The sequence below is a fragment of the Pongo abelii genome, chromosome 3 (genome assembly GCF_028885655.2).
Source record: "Pongo abelii isolate AG06213 chromosome 3, NHGRI_mPonAbe1-v2.0_pri, whole genome shotgun sequence".
NCBI classification, from domain to species: Eukaryota; Metazoa; Chordata; class Mammalia; order Primates; family Hominidae; genus Pongo; species Pongo abelii.
Window position 1 is genome coordinate 126,132,786 of NC_071988.2, and position 20,656 is coordinate 126,153,441.

The window sequence follows — 20,656 nt, forward strand, 5'->3', positions numbered from 1 at the left end:
CGGGGGTGGGGGTGATTGGCGCCGAGGTGAGGAGGACGCAGGGACGTGGACACCTACTGATGATTGGCTGCAAATTACACGGGGAACAAGAGGCGCACGCGGGCCAGCGCTCCTTTTCACAAATCCTCTCCTCGGCAGAGGAGCCACGTTTTCCATGCTCGCCTGCGGATCGCCCTCCCTCCTCGCGCCCGGCTCTCCGGCTCAGCCCAGCACACAGGGCTGTTGATTATTTTCTTTTGCTCTCGGAGATAATTGTTCGGAAGGGTTGGAAAGAGGGCGTTTCCGCCACTCTGCGTGTGGGGTGTGTGTGCGTGTGCGGGAGTGTGTGTAAATAAACTTGTCTGGGATTTCTGGCTGGGTTGAGAAGAGCAATACAAGAAACAGAGAAAAGGTCATGTTTGTTTGAAGAATGCTCTTAGTTCGTACCCAATGGCATGGTTTTAAATAAATTTCCTGGTGTACCCAGGAAGACTTAAAAAAAAAAATACCATTTAGATCTTTAAAGTAAGGGGAAACGGACCGGTGTGGTTCTTCAGACCCTCGAAATACTATCATGCCAGAATGTAAAAAATTGGTGATATGATGCTTGGCCAATCTCAAAATCCATCTCAATCTCTGTCTCTCTTCTCTACTCTTCTCTTCTCCCTCTCCTCCCAAACTCCTCTTTTACTTTTCCATCTGGTAGTTCCAAAGAATAAATCAGATTTTTAACTCACTGCCCTATTTTTTAATTTCAAACTTTACTTAAACAAAAACTTTTGTCTTTCAATCTATTTTAGAATAGTATGTGATTAACATTTCACTTCTTGCCACTTGGGAAAACATAGTTTACGAATTGAAACATAAATATTTTACGGCACGTCAAATATAAATAAAACTCGTTCATAAATGCAGCTGTAAATTAACCTCTTCACTGCTGCCTCAAATAAAATATTTGTGGACACATGCTATCCTACTATTAAAGTATACTCTAGTGGAAATAGTTATAAGATACAGAATTATGAATACCTTTGAATGATTTTTTTTCTAAGAGAAAAACAGTGGCTAAGGTAAGTTATAGAGTAGGAAAGAAAAAACTTAAGATTATTTAAATTGGTGTTATCAAGCAGAGTACAAGTTTTGTATTAAAATTAGAAGTGTTTATTCTAGAGTAATGCAATATTAATTTTTCAGATAAGTGAGGAAAATATGTTTTGTGTCTTTAATAAGAAAAAAATGTTGAAAAGACATTTTAAACCATTTTGAATTTTCAAAAGATAGACTTTGACCATATCAAGACATTACCAACTATGGAGGATAAATTGTTGATAGCAAGTTTAAAACTGTGGTGTGTGTATGCCTAAATGAAGGTGTTATTTCAAGAGTGGGCTACTATTGCAATAGGAAACAGGTGTATTTTGTGACTCATTGATTAATATACATGTTTTGTAATTTTTTTAAAGCATAAGCTGTTTGATTACTGGTTATTTGACATCTATAGACAAAATAACTGGAGGGTTAATAATTATTCAAGTTAATAAGATATTTTTATTCTTGTGCTAATGCGTTATAAAAGCAAAAAAGGAAATTTTCCATTTGATTATTTTGTTTTAGCTCAGCTTCATAGGAAATTTATCAGGAAAATGTAGTCACTTTTTAATGAGTGAAAACATGCTAGAAAAATGATAGATTCTTAAACATCTTTTCACAATATTTAAAATATCAGTCCAATGTTAGGAATTTTGAAGTTTATAAATAAGCAATGTTTTTAATCAAATAAAGACATCATTCTTTCTTTTGCCAAATTTTCTTTTCTGGAAATTTTCCTTTTTGGAAATTCCTTTTCTCATGCTTTCCTTTTTGGGACTCTTCAAGCTTACTTTCAAAATGAAATCTTAAACACATGAGAGAAAATATGTTCTAAATTCCAATGAATTTTACTTTCCAGCTGATAAAGGAATACTACAGAATTCTTGGTCTTAATAATTAATAATAATAGCCCCTATTAATGACCCATTAGTGTCAGATCCTTCACTAAGTAATTTGCAGATATTCTATTTTGTGCTTGCAATAATCCTGTGAAGTGGCTATTATTTCCATTTTGCAAACAAGGAAATTGAGGCCCAGAGAAATTAGGTAACCTAGATTAGGTAACAAAGTTAGTATGTAAAAAGTTTGAAATTTGTACCCAATCTGGTCTATTCCAAAGCCTTATGTTTATAACCTCTACCCTAGTCTCACTATCAATAATTAATCAATCAATAAACCTTCTCTGGATACTGGAACCTCAGATTTAATTATGATTGTAGGCCCCTAGTTGAATGGGATCAATTAAATTTATAAAATAAATTATAAACAATATACCTCATGGCTCTGATATAGCATTCTTTTGCCTTTCCACTAGGGAATTGATTGCATACTTAGCCAAATATGATCAAGGGAAATCTTTTTTCTCATCTATCTCATATCCATTAATTTTTTATACTAGTGTAGACACATATATGCAGCATGTCTCACATTAGTCTATGTTTGTCTTCTTTAAAATGATATATCAGGGTTTTGATAATAATACCTGAGAACACTCAGTTCTCTGTTAACTCTCTTTTAAGTCCACAGTTTCATATGATATACCAAAAAGTGAGGTTGTTTTCTCTGCAAAATGCCCATTACAGCTTCCAATTACCTGGAAGTGGTTTGTGCCTTTACCCCGATTTATGATTTTTTTAAATCTTAACTAGGAGAGAGTTCAAAGGTTTCATAGATATCCTGATGGGAATTTTTTTCTAATCCCAACTTGAGCATCACCCAAAAAAAGTATCCCCACTCAGCATACATTTTTTGTACTGCTCTCAAATATCTTTAAAGTACTGCTACTTTCCAACATAATCATGATCATCATTGTTATCCAGAATCTCCAAAAAGGTAGCATATTCTGTTGAAATAAATGGACCTCAAAATTTACCAATGCAAAATCCACAGAAGTATATGTTTTCTCATGTAACAGTCCAGGGTGAGAATTTCAGATCAGAGACCATTCTTCTCTGTGAGTGATCCATAGATTAAGATTCCTTTTATCTGGGGACATTTTATCTCCAAAGGACTGCTCAACTACATCAAGCTGGCAGAAGGGCATGAAGGAGCTATGATGGCTTGGTAAAGGTCTTGGTCTTGAAGTGGAACATAGCACTGTAGCTCACATGCAATTGTCAAAAACTTGTTACGTGCCACACCTAGCTGCAAAGATTACTGGGAAGCCAACTCCAAGCTTTATTACTATGGGGTAGAGAAACAATTCTGAGGGACAGCTAGCTATCTTCCACGCAGAGTAACACAGAAGGAGAATAATCTGATGAAGTGATTAAGTAGACCACACAGCCCTGAATCTAACCTTGAAATTCCTCTGCTCCCTGGAAGTTATTTTGCTGATTACCACTGAAAACAGTCTTAATGACTTTAGGGAAAGTTTGGCAACTGTGAAAGAACTAAGCTTTCTTAAATACTTGTAGGATAGCCAAGACAAGGTTAGAATATTTAAACAAGAATTTACTGAAGAATAAAGAAAGCAGAAGTAATACAATCAGAGAAAATAGCATAAATAAAAAATAAACTAACCGAGATAAATCTTGGGGACCTGCAGCTAGTCTGCTGGTGTTTTCAAACCAAGAGGTAATTTTTAACCTCCCACGAATGAGATGTTTCCTATTAGTCATAAGAAAATATACAACATGAAGGTCAGAAAAGGCGTGTGGAGCTTTCTTACCTAATATCCAAGGACTCACATCTCAACTCATGTTCATGGGCTCTGAGGACCACCTCTTTTGCCACAGTAATTCACTGTGGATATAGTAAATAACCACACCCTTTATAGAAGGAATATTCCCTTAAAACAAATAGGGAATAATTTCTTTAACTCTTTAGACTGGCCAAAAATCTGCCTAGGATTTTTATTTACCTGGCTCCTTTCCCAGAATTTGAGTTGGTTGACATTGGGAATTGTGTCTTACTCAGCTTTGTGTCCCACCTCATACTTACTATGCCTACCACATGGAAGGTTCCCAACATTCTGAGTCATGCATATTGAAATAATGTAGTATACACAAAATGTATGGAAGTAAATTTCCCATTGCCTATTGGATAAAAGTGCAAAATTTATAAAATTAATTTTATGAAGCCCTTCTCCAACTGGTTCCATCTTTTGAATCTACTCTACTAGTATTCATTCCAAGAACCCACTATTCCAGCAGATCCACTTAGTTCAGAAAACTTCATTTGCCTTATGACCAGAGGGGGAGAAAATCGTTAATAATGAACTGTGAGCTAAAATGAAGTACTATTATTTCCATAAAAGAAATCTTTGCATATAAAAAATTATTATAGCATAATGAAATAATATTTTTAAATCCCTTAATTTAACATTTTCAGAATGTTTTCAGAAGTTGTCTTGGTGACTTAACAATTGGGATTTGATGAAGCTACTTCTTAAAATCAATATTCTGCACACCTGTTGTTTTCTTTCACTTCTAATTAAATATTGATACGTTGTTATCACAATGCTGACCTTCATATTCAAAGCTGGTACTTTTAACCTGCCAACACAGTAGGTCACATGCTTTGAGCTGTTTTTCCAGCTATCTTTACTCTCTTACCTTGTCTTTCTAGTGACTAACAGGACGCACTTATGGAATGGCTGGCCACTGTTAAGGACAAAAACTGTGACAATTGAGGATAATGAAAATAATGGGTTCACAGGGTTAAACCCATTATGTTGGCCTCATTAACGCCATATTCAAATCAACTAAGCTAATCAAGCTTATCACATTCACATATTTTCATGTACAGCTTGGACACTAGACAAATATGTACCAAGTATTATTTTGGGCATTAATTTTTAGAATTGTTCTTTGCAAGACCAAATTTGGTCTAGCCCCATTTTAATTTGCTCATGATATTTTTTCTCATCCATCATATAGATTCTCATTTCTATAAAACTACAGCTCTAACCCTCCATGGAAACTGTTATCCCCAAACACAGAAATCCAAACTTTCTCTGGTAGGCTAGAAAGGGAAAACTCCAAAAGAATGTTTTTTCTTCCATAGGCTCACTGACATAGCTTGATTTTTGTTAGCTATTGCTTTCCTTGTACTTTCCCATAAATATTTGGTATCCTTTGTTCATTGGATTATTAGAAAATACAAACAATAACATTCCAGATTTTTCAAAGTATTTACTCATGAAGGAAACAATGGGTCACTTTTGCTACAAAACACCAAGTGATGGTAAATAGCTTCCAGGCACTAACAAATCTAAATGCAGATTTGTAACATGGGCCCCAAGCTGTTCTTTGGGGTCTCCCTTTTCCTTTTCCTGGCAGAATCAAAGCATCCCATGCTGGCCTTTGTCCCAGGAAAATTCTCCTTAATCATAGAACTACCTGTGTGCCTTCTGGAGAGATAAATCTCTTCAGATAGATAAGTAATGGTAAAGTAATATAAAGTGAGGAAATCCTGTGGCGAAATTTATAGTTAAGAGCTAACCAGGAAACACTTTGTCCACAGTGCTCAGTGTGCCAGTTGTCCGTGTTCCTGTGACAGCAGTCCAGAATGTGGTGGTGTCACTTCCTTCTGCTGTCGGCCATTCTCTTCTGCACACAAGTCTTCTTAGACAGAATTTATAGGACACTGGAAATCAAGTAACATAGTCCCCTATCTCAATTCTTCCTATCCTCTATCAAAACTCCAAACTCAGTAACTTAGGAAACCAATGTTCTATTAATACTTCACTCAACAGGAAGAAGTGGAACTTTTATTTAAAACAAGCTTACATGCAGACACTGGACATTTTATTAAAAGGCCTCTGAATCTTCAAATTGCTAGACAGGACTTACCCAGTTAGAAAACAAAAATCTTCAATTTTTAATAATAGAGTTACTTCAAGAATGTACCTTGTAAAGACATAAAATTAGGTTTATAAAAGTCATATTGTTAAGCTCTGTGAAACTCCAAAATTAAATCTGTCTTAAACCATTTCCTATTATATAATATCACCATTTTTGAATTTGCCATTTTTAAGTAGAATAAAGAAATATTTACAAAATGGTTGTGAACACAAAAATTGTATTTTTTTCCCTGGAGATTTTAGACTTCCAGTGTAACCTAGATATCTCCATTTGCAAAAGTTCAGGTTTCTTAATATTAGTCTCAATATTTTATTTGAAATCAAAGCCACTCTTCATGCTTGTTTTTTTTAAAGTGTGTTTCCATTTAGTTTATCTTCAATTAACTCCCTTTTTAAAAAAGGAATTCTATTTTTCTTTGTTGAGAGGAAGAATTCAAGATAATATCCCTGAGTGTTAACGTTCAGTCCAGAAAGGTTTTTTTTCCTTCCCAGTGCTGACCTTTGTTATGCCGTAGTTATAGCAACAAGAAGAGTTCCTTCTGTCTGTCTGTTGTGTTCTCTTTCCAAACTAATGACAGTCTTTTATATGCTGTTGTGTAGTATGGGGAATGCTTTACGTGCATTGATTTCTTGATTTACTGATGCATTTAGCTAAACCAGCAATTTGAATGGAAATTTTTTAAATAAATGCAATTAATTGAAATGGAATTTGCACATTATATATGTTATTTATGGAATACAGATCACTCATTTAGGCATTTTTCTAGATTGTCTTTGAGCTTCCCTGACCAACTTGCAGTTTAACTTCTCAGTGATCAAGTTTATTTATCCTATCATTATATCTTCTTAATCAAAACAGAACGAGAGCAAAAAGAGAGAGAGAGAGCCCCTTCTAGGGGAGTAACATGATATAAGAACACCTAGTTTTTCTGCCAGCCTGGGTCATACAATCATTATGACCTTGGGCATTCTACCTCTCATTTTACCGATCTGGAATATCAGTTTAATTATAGTAATTACCTATCTCACAGGGTTTGCGAGGTTTAATTAATGTTAGCAAAGTGTTGTAGCTATTTGGTAGAATAGTACTATAAAAAGCAAACTACCTGAAAATCACAACTATGTTCTCCCCACATAGTACTTAATTTTGCACAATCCTTTTCTTTTTCCTTCAGAGTTAACAATATTTATTGCTTTTTTTTTACTGTCCCCTCCATATCTACATCTATGGTCTTTGCTACTTGAGACTTACTTTGGATGTAAAACATAGCCTCTGTCCCACTTTTGTTAGATTGCACGATCACCTCCAGGAGCTCAACATTTTCGAGTCTAACTGAATTGGGATTAACAGTAGTATCTGAGCAAGTAGCTGTGGCTACATACTTCCTTTAAGTCCAGTTATAAACTGCCAGTTAACAATTTGAATTTGGTTCTCAAATACCTTTTGTTTGGATCCATGGTATTAAACAAACTGAATTAGACTTCCAGTTTTTTTCATAAGTTGGAAGTTCTGAAAGTATTGTGTCTACATTCCATCCTGGAAATAGTAGCTGTAGCTATTATTAGTGATGGAGTCTCTAGTTTGCTGGCACTTTTAGCATTCCCTGCTCTCTGACACTTGCCCACCTAAGCATTGGAATTTGTAACTCAAGGCATCTAAGTACACTTGTGCTAGCTGTTCACTGCACAACAATGCATGGCCAAATGGGCAAGTAGGGGCTGGAATCCAGCCCATTGCTTTGCTTGCCAAGCCATGTTCTGGCGGGTCTAATTTGCAAAAAGGCATTCTAGGGGCTAGAAATGGCCTTATCAGTATCTCCATTATAGGCCAATTAAGTAAAGCAATGAACATTGCAACCACCTTTATTCATATTAAAACGTTAGCATCTCATCTTTGAAATTATATCCCACAAGATTATATTTAGATTAATATTAAAATCGTATTCAATTTTATCTTTATCCCTTTTTTGTGAACTGATTTCACCTAAAATATATTCCAATATGAACTAGTTTTAGAATAGGATGTAAATAATATGAAATTTTCAATTGTATGAACTCATTACCACTGAATCAGGAGTTATATTTCATTGAATATCAACAAAATGACTAGTAATGTGAATTGGATCGTCGTAATAACATTGTATTTCTTTCTTTGGGAACAACTACTCTTTAAAAAGCGGCAGACACTGTTCAGACCCCAGTTCCTTTCTGTTATCTGCTAACATTTTATAATGGTAGCACTGCTTGAAAGAGCAGTTGTTTTTACCTATTTGTAACTTGGCTCTTTTAAAATGCACGATGATATGATGGCATTTCCTTTAAAATGTTTCTATTTTAAAACATATCCTATTCGTGTAATTATTGGCTACTTTACATTAGTGAAAAGGAAACAACTCTGTTACCTAATGGGAACACTGATTTACATACCTTTCTTTACCAAGTATCAAGAGTCCAAAATTTGAAGAATGTCCAACAAAAGCTAGCCTCTAGATATTTTACTGCATGCTAATCTCCTTGCAGAGGAAATCCAGACAGGTATATTCATTCGTTATAGAAAACAAAATAACTTTATTCTTTAATCAAGAATAGATAGAAAGAAGGTTTTGAGAATTCTGAGTACATGTAAGAAAAAATTACTCAAACTGGCTTAAATGATGGGGTCTCTTGTAGGGCAGACTCTAGGCAAGGAACAACCTGTGTGGCTTATGGATGTCACACATAATATAGGCTTTTTCCATCTCTTTGTTCATCATTCCCATTATCTTATTTTTTCCTTCAAGCAGTTCCCTGACGGTTACTGCTCCAACATCATAATCCATGCATAAAAAAGCATTCAGGAAAAGAAAAGGACTTTCTCTTTTTTATGTGTTTGTGTCTTTAGAGGGAGGAACTCTCCTAGAAGCACCACCACTGACTTCTGCTAAGATCCAATTACCCAAAATTGGGTTACATGACGACACATAAACCAACCATTTTCAAAGAGAATGAGATTGTCTTATTCTTAATAAGTATCTACCAGCCCTGGAACTAGAGGTGGAATCATTCTGAAACACGTGACAGTGTGAAGGATAGGAAATACCTGAACATAGCCATGATTTGGTTAAGAAGGAAGAAGATAGGGGATTGGATGGTTGTTGGTGAGACCAATATCAGTGTCTGCTGTCTTATATAAGTCTATTATCACTTGATTTCTATTATCTTAGAAAAACTAACCAGCCCTAAATCTCATGAAGCATTCAAGATTACATATAATAAGAGAAAGTCAGTTTATGGATGCCAGCTCTTTATTATGAGTTAATTAATGAATTATAATTTCAGCTATGAATGCCTATAAGCAAGATTTATTTTTAGCAACATGGCTTTCCTGGCAAAGTTTTGATTTACTGACCTATCTTTATTGAAACTTATCTCATGTTCATCATTACAGACCTTTTATACTATGTTACATAAATCAGGGAGTATCTGAGCTTGAAACTATAAGGTATAGGGCTATAGGATGTGAGGAGAAAGCAAAGAGGATGAGAAAGTTAAAAGAAATTAAGAGAAACAATTTAAAAAATGGCAAGGTATATCTATTTCCATAATTAAGTACATCTTGTATATGTTCATCTTATACCTTCTACTGGCCGTTAAAACTATTACCTTAACATATTTGCAAGTAATCAGAAGCAAAGTAAATAGCCAGTCCTTAAAATTTCAAGTTGATCCCCAAACTGACTCAAATTTGCAAAAATCTGGCATAATTTAAAAGTAAATAAATAGAAGCAACACTTAGCAGAAGGTTCCTAACATAAACAAAGCTGTGCACGTTTTGTTTATTTATGGGATCTATGCAAAGTGTCATATTCATTTAAAAATATTCAGCACGAGAGTGATTGATTTTAAAAATTGAATAGAATTAAGAAACATAGGCATTCTTTAAAATTTAAAGTTCTGTAAAAGAAAGAATGGCTATTTTTTCTAGTATTATACTTGGAAAAACATTTTTCTCCTTTATGTCTGTTCAGATTTTTTTAAACATTGACTGTGAGAAAAATAGCTGCGATTTTATTCAAAAGTGCATTTTAATTGGGATGTAGCAAACCCCAATATTCATGTAATACCTGTATGTTGCTCCAGATTAAGTGTTAAATATTAAGTATGAAATCTCCTAAATTAATCTTTTTTATTCAATATATTTTTATAGCATTCTTAAAAGACAAAACATGTTAAAATCCCTATCCTTATGGAACTTATATTCTACTGACATCTTAATTCAACTAATAGCCATTTACTCTTTCTTTCCAGCCTGGATTATTCTTTATCATATTTTAATTGAATAAGTATTTTTTGAACACGTTATGTGCATGACATAATGTCAAGTACTAAAGGAATGAGAAACTTCCTTGGAAAACTAATAATTTAATAGAGGGTACTCAGACAGGAAACACACACAGACAGGTCTAATATTATAATTATCTCACCTCTCCTATAAAAAGAAGAATTTAAGTAAGTAGAGTGTAATAAAAACCAGACCCTGAAAATCTCTATATTGTAAGTATCAATGTAGTGCAATAAAAGCAACGAGGAAGGACTGGATAATTTGGAGGTCTGGGATGCTCCTGAGGAAAACCTCACAAAAGAAGTATTTTAAGTGGAATGACTAACAATCGGAGAAGGGGAGAAAGAATATTTGGCAGAAAGGACAGGGTGTAAGCAAAAGCTGGGGGAACACAAGTGCATAGCAGAGCCCAGAAATGGTATGTTGTTGATTGTGGCTGCAGTAATGAGACATCAAGAAGAGACAAGTGATGGGAAATGAGACCCAGAAAGAAGAATATTGTTAAATTGCCTATAGCCTTTAAGGTTATGCTGAGGAAAAAGACTTGCTTAGGGGTAAAAAGAGGCCAATAAATGTTGTTTATTTCCGGATGTCTATGCTCACTTGTGTTTTTTTTTGTTGTTGTTTATTTTTGTTTTAAAGTATCCTTCTGACTTACATTGGAGAAGATGATTTAGAGGAGGTGAGACATTTTGTCCCTTAGCAGCATTTTAGATAAAGATCCCAGCAACAGGATGGAATAGGAGGGAGATAATGTAGACAATTTGAGGAAAACCTACAGTTCATTTGAAGGAAAGATGAACTTCAGAGGACAAGAAGGGTGATTCACAAGAAGTCATCTGGAAGGGAAATGTTAGCCAAAAAAAAAAAAAAAAAAAAAAAATCCCAAAAGAAAGGATATTCCTAAATCGAGTGAACCATTGATGCTGAAAGGTCTACAAAGGCTTGAAAGAAGCTTCTAGGGGCAATTCTAGAGTTGTGCTCAGAGCAGTTTTTAACCACTAGTTGGTTTGGGAAGAGATGGGAAACTCCTATTTCTACTGTTGCTTGGAGTACAATGCCAAAATTGGCTTCTGCTCATTTGTGTGCCAAAACTATGGTTATTTCATGATTTATTTTATGGGAAATTATTATTTATTTTGTGTGGAAAAAGAAAAACTAGAGGCTTTTGCTACATATTTGAGCTTGCCCCAGATTGAAGCCAATAAATGTGGCAATAAGAAAAGCTTGTCAGTAAACAGTTTCAAAGACCTAATGGTTACATGGATAACTGTGCAGTCAAGATCATCCCTTTTCTGGTCTTCACACTGTCATCAGGATGATTTATGAGAGAAGAGAATCCCATAAATTCTAACCTTTGCATACTCCCCAACACTTACCTCCTCCAATACTGGCCAAAGACCATTAGGACTCATTTCTTTATACACTTTATCACTATTGTGTCAGTCACAGCCATAAACCCTGGCTTCCTACAGCATTGTTGATTTTCACATTCCAGTTTCTATATATAGCTCCGTATATCCACCTTTTAGTAGCCATCTCCTGACACTGTTGATTCTTGAGAATGAGTGTCTGCCATCAGCAAAGCCCCGTGTTTTCAATAACTTCTCTGAAAATTCCCTTCATCTTGCTCTTGTTGAAATGTGGTTCTTTGGGAAGCACTTGCATGCTCTGTAGTGCTCTCAAATGGTGATCATGGGGAAGGTTCCTTCTTGCTCTTCATTGTCATTTCCGGACTGTTCCAAGCTATTCAAGCCCCATTCTCCACTGCTGTAACAGTAATGCCGTAAGACTGCGCTCCCTACTTCTGTTCCTTGTTTAAATCATCTAAAGCACTGAAGGGCTCTCCTCAATCTATGAAAACTTTAGCTGTAACTCTTGGCTCACACCACAACAACTCTTTCCTTGATTCTGAGTGTTTTCAGTATGTAGCCATATAATTCTTCAAGTCCTCTTGCCTCCTTGATCACCTCCCTTTGATTCTTTTTTTCTCCCACCTCCCTTCTGTCACTAAATTCTGGTCACACTCTAGACCCACTGTCTACTCATCACTTCCTATATTTCTAGATCACTTCCTCAAATCCTTGGCTCTCAAATATCCTTCAATGGTCCCTCCCACTGAACCTACAATCCATTGATCCTGCCACTGTTACCCTCATCTTCCCATGCCTCTGTTTCCCTACATACTCAGCTTGGTCAATCATTATAAACATTCCCTTTCAAACACTCTAAATTTTCCATGATCAATCATTTTGAATACTCCCTTTCCTAAACTTCAATTCATTTAGCTATCTCTTGGCTAAACCCTTACTTTGGGATTTGTAAGCTATGTTTAACCAAAGTAAACACAGTAAAGGAATGCCTGCTCCATTCCCTTACCTGAATAGCCACATATAGCTGGAAAAATATTTACAAATCTAAGTCTCATGTTAGCTTCATGGTAGTTACTCAAGTGGGCCTTTAATGTTGCAGAGCAATTATATTACGTTTACTCTTCCTTTTTCTTTCTCTTTTATATCTTCTCTTCTGAAACATCTAACACCATCTCCCTGTTCTTTATGCAAGTTTCTACTTCACTGTGTTCATAGAAACTACTAGAATAGCAGTTTCCATGAGCTCCTGCTCTCATATCTACTTACCTTCTAGTATTTGTATACAGACATTCTTCCTTTCCTCCCACTGGAATACATTCTGCATGTTTCTATTTAAAGACACTCTCTCCCATTCTCACTGGATCACACATAGAGTCTCACTCCAGCAATTCTCGCCTCTTTGTCATCATCAAACTATTCCTCTCAACTGTAGTATGACCGTTAGAATACATTTTTTAACCATTTAAACCACATTTTCTCCCTCTACCAATCACCCCATTCACTCCTTGGACAATTAAATTTCTTAAAAGAATGGTATATACCAATGTCATAATTTGCCTTTTTCCCTTATCTGTTGAACTGACATTAGTCCATCTCTTTTCAAGATTTCCAGTGACTGTACCTTGTTAAATTCAAAGATCAACTTCAGTCTTCCTCTTATTTTACCCATTAGCAACATTTGATGTTCTCTTTCCAGGACTTTTAGAAAACCAATTCCCTGATTTATCTCCTACCTTGCTATCCTCCTAACACTGAAGTGACCCAGAGTTTAGACTTTAGACTACTTTTTCTTATCTGTTTACACTCACTATCTTTCTGATCTCGTCCAATCTCATGGCTTTTGCCCTAGACACTCCAAAATGTAAATCTCCAGTCAAGACTTTTATATCTAATTACTTTAAAATTTCACTTCAATTATCTAAAATTGAACACCTCTCTCCCTTAACTACCCTAAAACGTACTCTCAGTTAATGGCAACTCCATCATTCTAGTTGCTCAGATCAAAAATCTTGGGGTCATTCTTATTACCCTTTATCTCTGTGATGGTTAATTTCATGTGTCAGAATGACTGAGCTAATAGATAGCTGGCAAAACATTATATCTGGGTGTGTCTTTGAGAGTGTTTCTGGAAGAGATTCGCATTTGAATCAGTAAGCTGAGTAAAGATCGCTCTCACCAGTGCAAGAAGGCATCATCCAATCCACTGCTGAATTGAACAAAAGAGCGGCAAAAGGGAGAATTCTGTCTCTTTCTTCTTGAACTGGGACCTGGGACATACACTTTCTCCTGCCCTCAGACATCTGTGCTCCTGGTTCTTGGTTTTCTGGACTTGGACTGGGACTTACATCATTGGCTTTCCTAGTTCTCAGACTTTGGGGCCTGGGCTGGAACAATACCATCAGCTTTCGAAGGCCTCCAGCTTGCAGATGGCAGATCATGGGACTTCTCAGCCTCCATAATCTCAAGAGATAATTTCCCATAATAAATCTTTCTCTCTCCTCTCTCTCCGAAAAGGGAACAAAAAGGGAAGCTAAAGCAGCAAAGAGAAAATGAGGGAATAAAAAGGCAAATTCTGAGGTGAAGGGATGAAAAACAGACTTCAATTCTGATTACTTGTATTGTTTCATTGAAGCAAGAGGTGAGGAGTATCTGGTAAAAGTGAGGGCAGATTCAATGCATAAAATCAGTAGTAAATATCTGAAACATTAGCTTTGGAAAGCAAGGAGGGAAGTCTAGGACTTAATATAATATATGTAATGTATTAAATGCTCAATGAGTATGTGTTGGCTTGAATTCAATTAAGTAGGCAAGAGAAGGGTAAGCTGGTTGAAAGCAATATTGATAGTTCAATCTGAAATAAATGAATGTACACCTTTGCAGTGGATTTCTAGCCGCTCAGGAGCAGAATGCTAAGAAAAGTGTTCTTGGATTCCTGCAGAGCAGATGATAGGCATTGTGAGTGTGGTGGTCAGACTTCATGAAGATGATAGAATTAGTCTATGTTAATCTGCTGCTAACAGTAACAGCAAATGCTTACTGAGCTCTTGGGCAAAGATTTCATCCATACCCATCTCTTCATGTTCACAATGGCCTTACTTGATGCATACCTTAACAACCCCCATTTTCCAGATAAGGAAAATAAGATTAAATAACTCCCTCAAGTGTAGCTGAGACTCTCCAGTGTTTTAAACTCTGTTGACATTTGGTATGGTTTTCTGGTTCTGAACTTCAAGGAGATGAATCAAAATTCCCTTTATTCATAACATGTCAGCTATAGGCTTTGGGTCCAAATTCTTAAATTTCTTTGGTAGTAATTTTGGCATTTAAAATATAACTTATTTAATTTTCACAATATATATTTTTTAACATTTTGAAGTTTTATAAATATAAAATGAATTATGTTCCATAATAATCTGTTATTATCTTTTTAAAAATCTTACAAAGAATGTATTTGAAAATATATATAAGCCAGGATGTGGCTGGTAGCTCAGAAGAACAGGGTAGAGTAGGGCCAAAATTGATGATAAAAAGACGAAGTTTAATTACACAAATTATCACTAGGTTTAGCACTGTCTACATGTAAATAATTCTTGGTCAGCCAGGGTATCTTATTTCACTCATCTAATAATTTATAATGTTCATGTCTGTTTCTGGCACCCCTATTGATTTTTCTTTTTGTTATGAAATATAACATGTATATTAAAAATAATAGGGAGTAATATAATACCGTATAATCTTTACATAGATTTTAAAACATCAATATTTTTTTCCATTTCTTCAGAATTTTCAAAAGTAAGTGAAACAAAAGTTACAGGTAGATTTGAAAGCCTATTTATACTCACACACTCTCTCTCTCTCTCTGGTTGCGTACGTAATTCTGTACATATTCTTTACATATATGTAGCAATACTATTATATGGTGACTATAATTCTGCAACTTGTGGTTTTAGGGTTTTTCCATCTTCAAATTTTCCAACACACTTAACAGGTTCCTTTCTTCAGATTTACACTGGTTGTTCCCTTTTCCAGGAGCATATTTCCTTCAGGTTTCAACATGGCTAACTTCAAGTCTTTTCTCAAATGTTATTTTTTCAATGAGACCTACATTTTACCACTCTTTATTGAAAGTCCAACCCACCACTTCTCCTCTTCTCACCCTAGTTCAGGCATTGTGATCTTCTGCATATAATTATTTTTTCCCTATAGATTTTATCAACATTTCAGTTAAAATGTGCTGCACTGCCTAGATTTTTCCTTTACTCCCGTAGAGTCACTAAACTGAGTTCCCCTCCAACAATTGCCCTAAGAGAGCAGCCTCACTGAAGGTTATGTCCCTCCTATGGGGCAGCCCGCATACAATGATTAGCCTTTGCAAGAGGCTTGATGATCTGTCCCCCATGCCTAACGTTGGAATAACTGTAATGGGCCAGCCAAACTCTAGAACTTCCTGTAGGATCAGCTGAATCTTCTGTTGCAACTGCATCACTGTTCAGCTTCTCCTTCTGACCAGTTCTTCTCCTCTAATACCTCACAATTGTTTCTGAGATCTCTATCCAATATTCCTTGGGTACACACCTTTTTTGTTATCAGAGTTCTATGAAGATTGACCTATGACTTTTGTACTAGAACTAATCCCAGAAAGCAGAGTCTAAAATGGGATGTTTGTAGGTTCATGATTTTATTTGGCCAGCTGCCAATAAAAACTCCTTCAATGGGGGTAGATGGAACATTGTTAGGTCCAGATATTTGGTTGCAGTGAAATTATTAAAATTTTCAGTGATGTGGAACTGGGAACAGATAGGCATTAAGAGGAATTCACTGGCAGGTAAGCTATCCCAGGAGTTTGAATTTTTCAGGGATAATAGTAATTTTAAGAAATTTGGAATTAGATGGCTATTTCTTCAGGCCAGTGATACACGGAGAATGGCAAGAAAAGTGTGAATGTTATTAACAACTAATATAAAAAGGGTGTGCTGTGGCCAGTGGAGAGCAAAAGCTAGAGATTCAACATTTAATTAAAAAGCAGCACACTCTTTAAAAAGTGGAATCCTCAACTTCAGGATCTGCTATGCCAAGATTAGGTCCCTGATTTGAAAAGAGTAGAACTTTGAAAACTGGGATGTGGATATCTGGATTGAAGCACTTCCAAATTTTGAATCTACAGATTCTCTTGAACTCTTTTAGACTGTCACAGTGATACACTCCTCTTTGCTAATTAATGGGCTGGCCTACTTTTGCTTGAGATGTCTTCCTTGCTAGACCAGTTGTGCTCTCTTTAGGATATACCACCACTCTCCATCCCCCATGCCCCACATAGTAAGCCAATAATTGGGTTAAGTCACAACCTAACCCATCAGGGGACATGCTGAGGTAGCAAAGAGATTATAACCTGAAGCAAAAACTAGCCAGTGTATAGTGGCAGCATCCAGGAGAGTATACATGGGACTGGATTCTGAGGATGCTGGATAAAAGAGAGTTTATTGATGTGAGAACACTCTCCAGGTTACACGATTTAAAACCTATGCAAGGTCTCTGGGATGTGGAGCAAACAAGGTACTAGGATGACTCCTAGAAGCTTAGAGAAAGTAATGGACTACACTCTGTGAGGTTGAAGTGCCAGAACTACTTTATCTTACAGTTGTAGAGGGATCAAAGGGCTCACAGAAGTGGGCATGCTAGAGTGGATACACTAACTAGGTCAGAAAACCTACCAGACCACTATGATCCATGAGAGGAAATTTCACTTACCAAAGGAAAAAGGCATATGCTGGTGAGAAGGGCATGGGCATTACTGAGAAGCTCAGTGGTGGCTGTCTTCTATCAGCCAGGGATGAGGGTAAGAGATGCTGTTAATAACTGGGCTCACTGATAGCAATGGGACTCATAGGATCCCTAATTAATAGAGACCAGGTGGCAGTGCTGAACTGTCAGACACCAGTTGGGGCAATTATTATAATGGGCAGCAACATCAGAGTGGCAGCCAGGAGAGAGAACCTGCGGAGAGCTATAGAGGTGGTTAACAGAATACGGCATGTCTAGGTACAGTAAGACATATGTGCAGCCAACAAAGGCACAATGTATACAACCAAAATAAAGAATGGAAGATGAGGAGGCTGAGGGAAGTCATCCAAACAAAATGTTTCAATCCCTTTTCCAGATTCGAAGTCTGAGCCAGTTTTGCAGACCTCGAAATTGCTGCTTGCAGGCTAGACTTTTGCCTCAGAAGGAAGAAACCTGCCACACCACAGAAAGTACACAGTAATGATTCTCCCAGTCCCTCCCAATCAGACCTTGCCATTTACTTGGGTAATTGTACAGTGAAGTAAGAGAGAAAGAAAAACATACTTCAAGACTTGCTAGACACAAGGTCCAAGCTGACATAGATACCTGGGAGGCCCAAAGCAGCAATACTCTCCTGCTTGGGAAAGGATGGTACTTATTAAATGGAGTCAAGCCCCAGGTGTGGCTCACGGTGGATTCACTGGGACCACTGGGTTTGCAGACTCACTTGGTCTCTGAATGAACAATTGAAATAGACATAATTAGATTTTGAAAATACCCTACATTTGTTCTTTGGCCACAGGCTAAGAGCTATCATGGTGGGAAAGACAAAAAGTCAAAGTCACTGGAACTTGCCCCTCACAGTGGTCGTGGATGAATTGCTATTGAAACCAGGCGAGAGTAAGCAAATTATTGCCACTGTTAAAGACATAATAGATTCAAGATTAGTGGCTTGCATTATATTTTCATTTAATTTTCCAAACAGGTCCCTAGAAAACTCAGATGGATCCTGGGTTTACGGCTTACTGTAACTCAATTAAAAGGAAACCCCAGGTGCAGTTGCTTTGCTAGATAAGCTATTCCTGCTGGAACCAGTTAAGAATGCTTGTGGTCCATGGTATGTAATAAGTGATCTAGCCAGGGTATTCTCTTCAACCTCTTCAGACAGGAGGGCAAGAAACCATTTGTATTCACTCTGAATGGACAACAGTATACTTTTCAGTTTTCATACAGCACTACCTTAACTCTCCTGTCCTGAATCAAGAATTAGTCTGAAAGTATCCAAATGCAGATTCTATCCGTCTACTTCTCCTATTCTCAGAGGGAGAAAACTTCCAACAGGGGGCACAATGAGCATCTCTTAGTCATTAAACTTAGTCATTAAGCTATCATTTTGGGCTACTTGTACCTATTTCCTTCTGTTCTCTTAGTTGTTCTTCCCAAGAGCATCCTCCAAAACACTCCTGAATGCAAATCATCGAGTCAGACAGCCTGTTTTCTCAGGAACTGGGCTTCACCAACTTTTAACCTACCATAGTATTTAACTCATTAATTGCTCTTATTTTTTTAATTTTTTTTATTATACTTTAAGTTCTAGGGTACATGTGCACAACGTGCAGGTTTGTTACATATGTATACATGTGCCATGTTGGTGTGCTGCACCCATTAACTCGTCATTTAGCATTAGGTATATCTCCTAATGTTATCCCTCCCCACTCCCCGCACCCCACAACAGGCTGCAGTGTGTGATGTTTCCCTACCCGTGTCCAAGTGTTCTCATTGTTCAATTCCCACCTATGAGTGAGAACATGTGGTGTTTGGTTTTTTGTCCTTGTGATAGTTTGCTGAGAATGATGGTTTCCAGCTTCATCCATGTCCCTACAAAGGACAGGAACTCATCATTTTTTATGGCTGCATAGTATTCCATGGTGTATATGTGCCACATTTTCTTAATCCAGTCTATCATTGTTGGACATTTGGCTTGGTTCCAAGTCTTTGCTATTGTGAATAGTGCTGCAGTAAACATATGTGTGCATGTGTCTTTATAGCAGCATGTTTTGTAATCCTTTGGGTATATACCCAGTAATGGGATGGCTGGGTCAAATGGTATTTCTAGTTCTAGATCCCTGAGGAATCGCCACACTGACTTCCACAATGGTTGAACTAGTTTACAGTCCCACCAACAGTGTAAAAGTAAAAGTGTTCCTATTTTTCTACATCCTCTCCAGCACCTGTTTTTTCCTGACTTTTTAATGGTCGCCATTCTAACTGGTGTGAGATGGTATCTCACTGTGGTTTTGATTTGCATTTCTCTGATGGCCAGTGATGATGAGCATTTTTTCATGTGTCTGTTGACTGCATAAATGTCTTCTTTTGAGAAGTGTCTGTTCATATCCTTCACCAACTTTTTACTGGGGTGGTTTGTTTTTTTCTTGTAAATTTGTTTGAGTTCTTTGTAGATTCTGGATATTAGCCCTTTGTCAGATGACTAGACTGCAAAAATTTTCTCCCATTCTGTAGGTTGCCTGTTCACTCTGATGGTAGTTTCTTTTGCTGTACTAAAGCTCTTTAGTTTAATTAGATCCCATTTGTCCAGTTTGGCTTTTGTTGCCATTGCTTTTGGTGTTTTAGGCATGAAGTCCTTGCCCATGCCTATGTCCTGAATGGTATTGCCTAGGTCTTCTTCTAGGGTTTTTATAGTTTTAGGTCTAACATGTAAGTCTTTAATCCATCTTGAATTAATTTTTGTATAAGGTGTAAGGAAGGGATCCAGTTTCAGCTTTCTACATATGGCTAGCCAGTTTTCCTGGCACCATTTGTTAAATAGGGAATCCCTTCCCCATTGCTTGTTTTTCTCAGGTTTGTCAAAGATCAGATAGTTGTAGATGTGTGGTATTATTTCTGAGGGCTCTGTTCTGTTCCATTGGTCGATACCTCTGTTTTGGTACCAGTACCATGCTGTTTTGGTTACTGTAGCCTTGTAGTATAGTTTGAAGTCAGGTAATGTGATGCCTCCAGTTTTGTTCTTTTGGCTTAGGATTGACTCGGCAATGTGGACTCTTTTTTGGTTCCATATGAACTTTAAAGTAGTTTTTTCCAATTCTGTGAAGAAAGTCATTGGTAGCTTGATGGGGATGGCATTGAATCTATAAATTACCTTGGGCAGTATGGCCATTTTCACGATATTGATTCTTTCTATCCATGAACATGGAATGTTCTTCCATTTGTTTGTGTCTTCTTTTATTTCGTTGAGCAGTGGTTTGTAGTTCTCCTTGAAGAGGTCCTTCACATCCCTTGTAAGTTGGA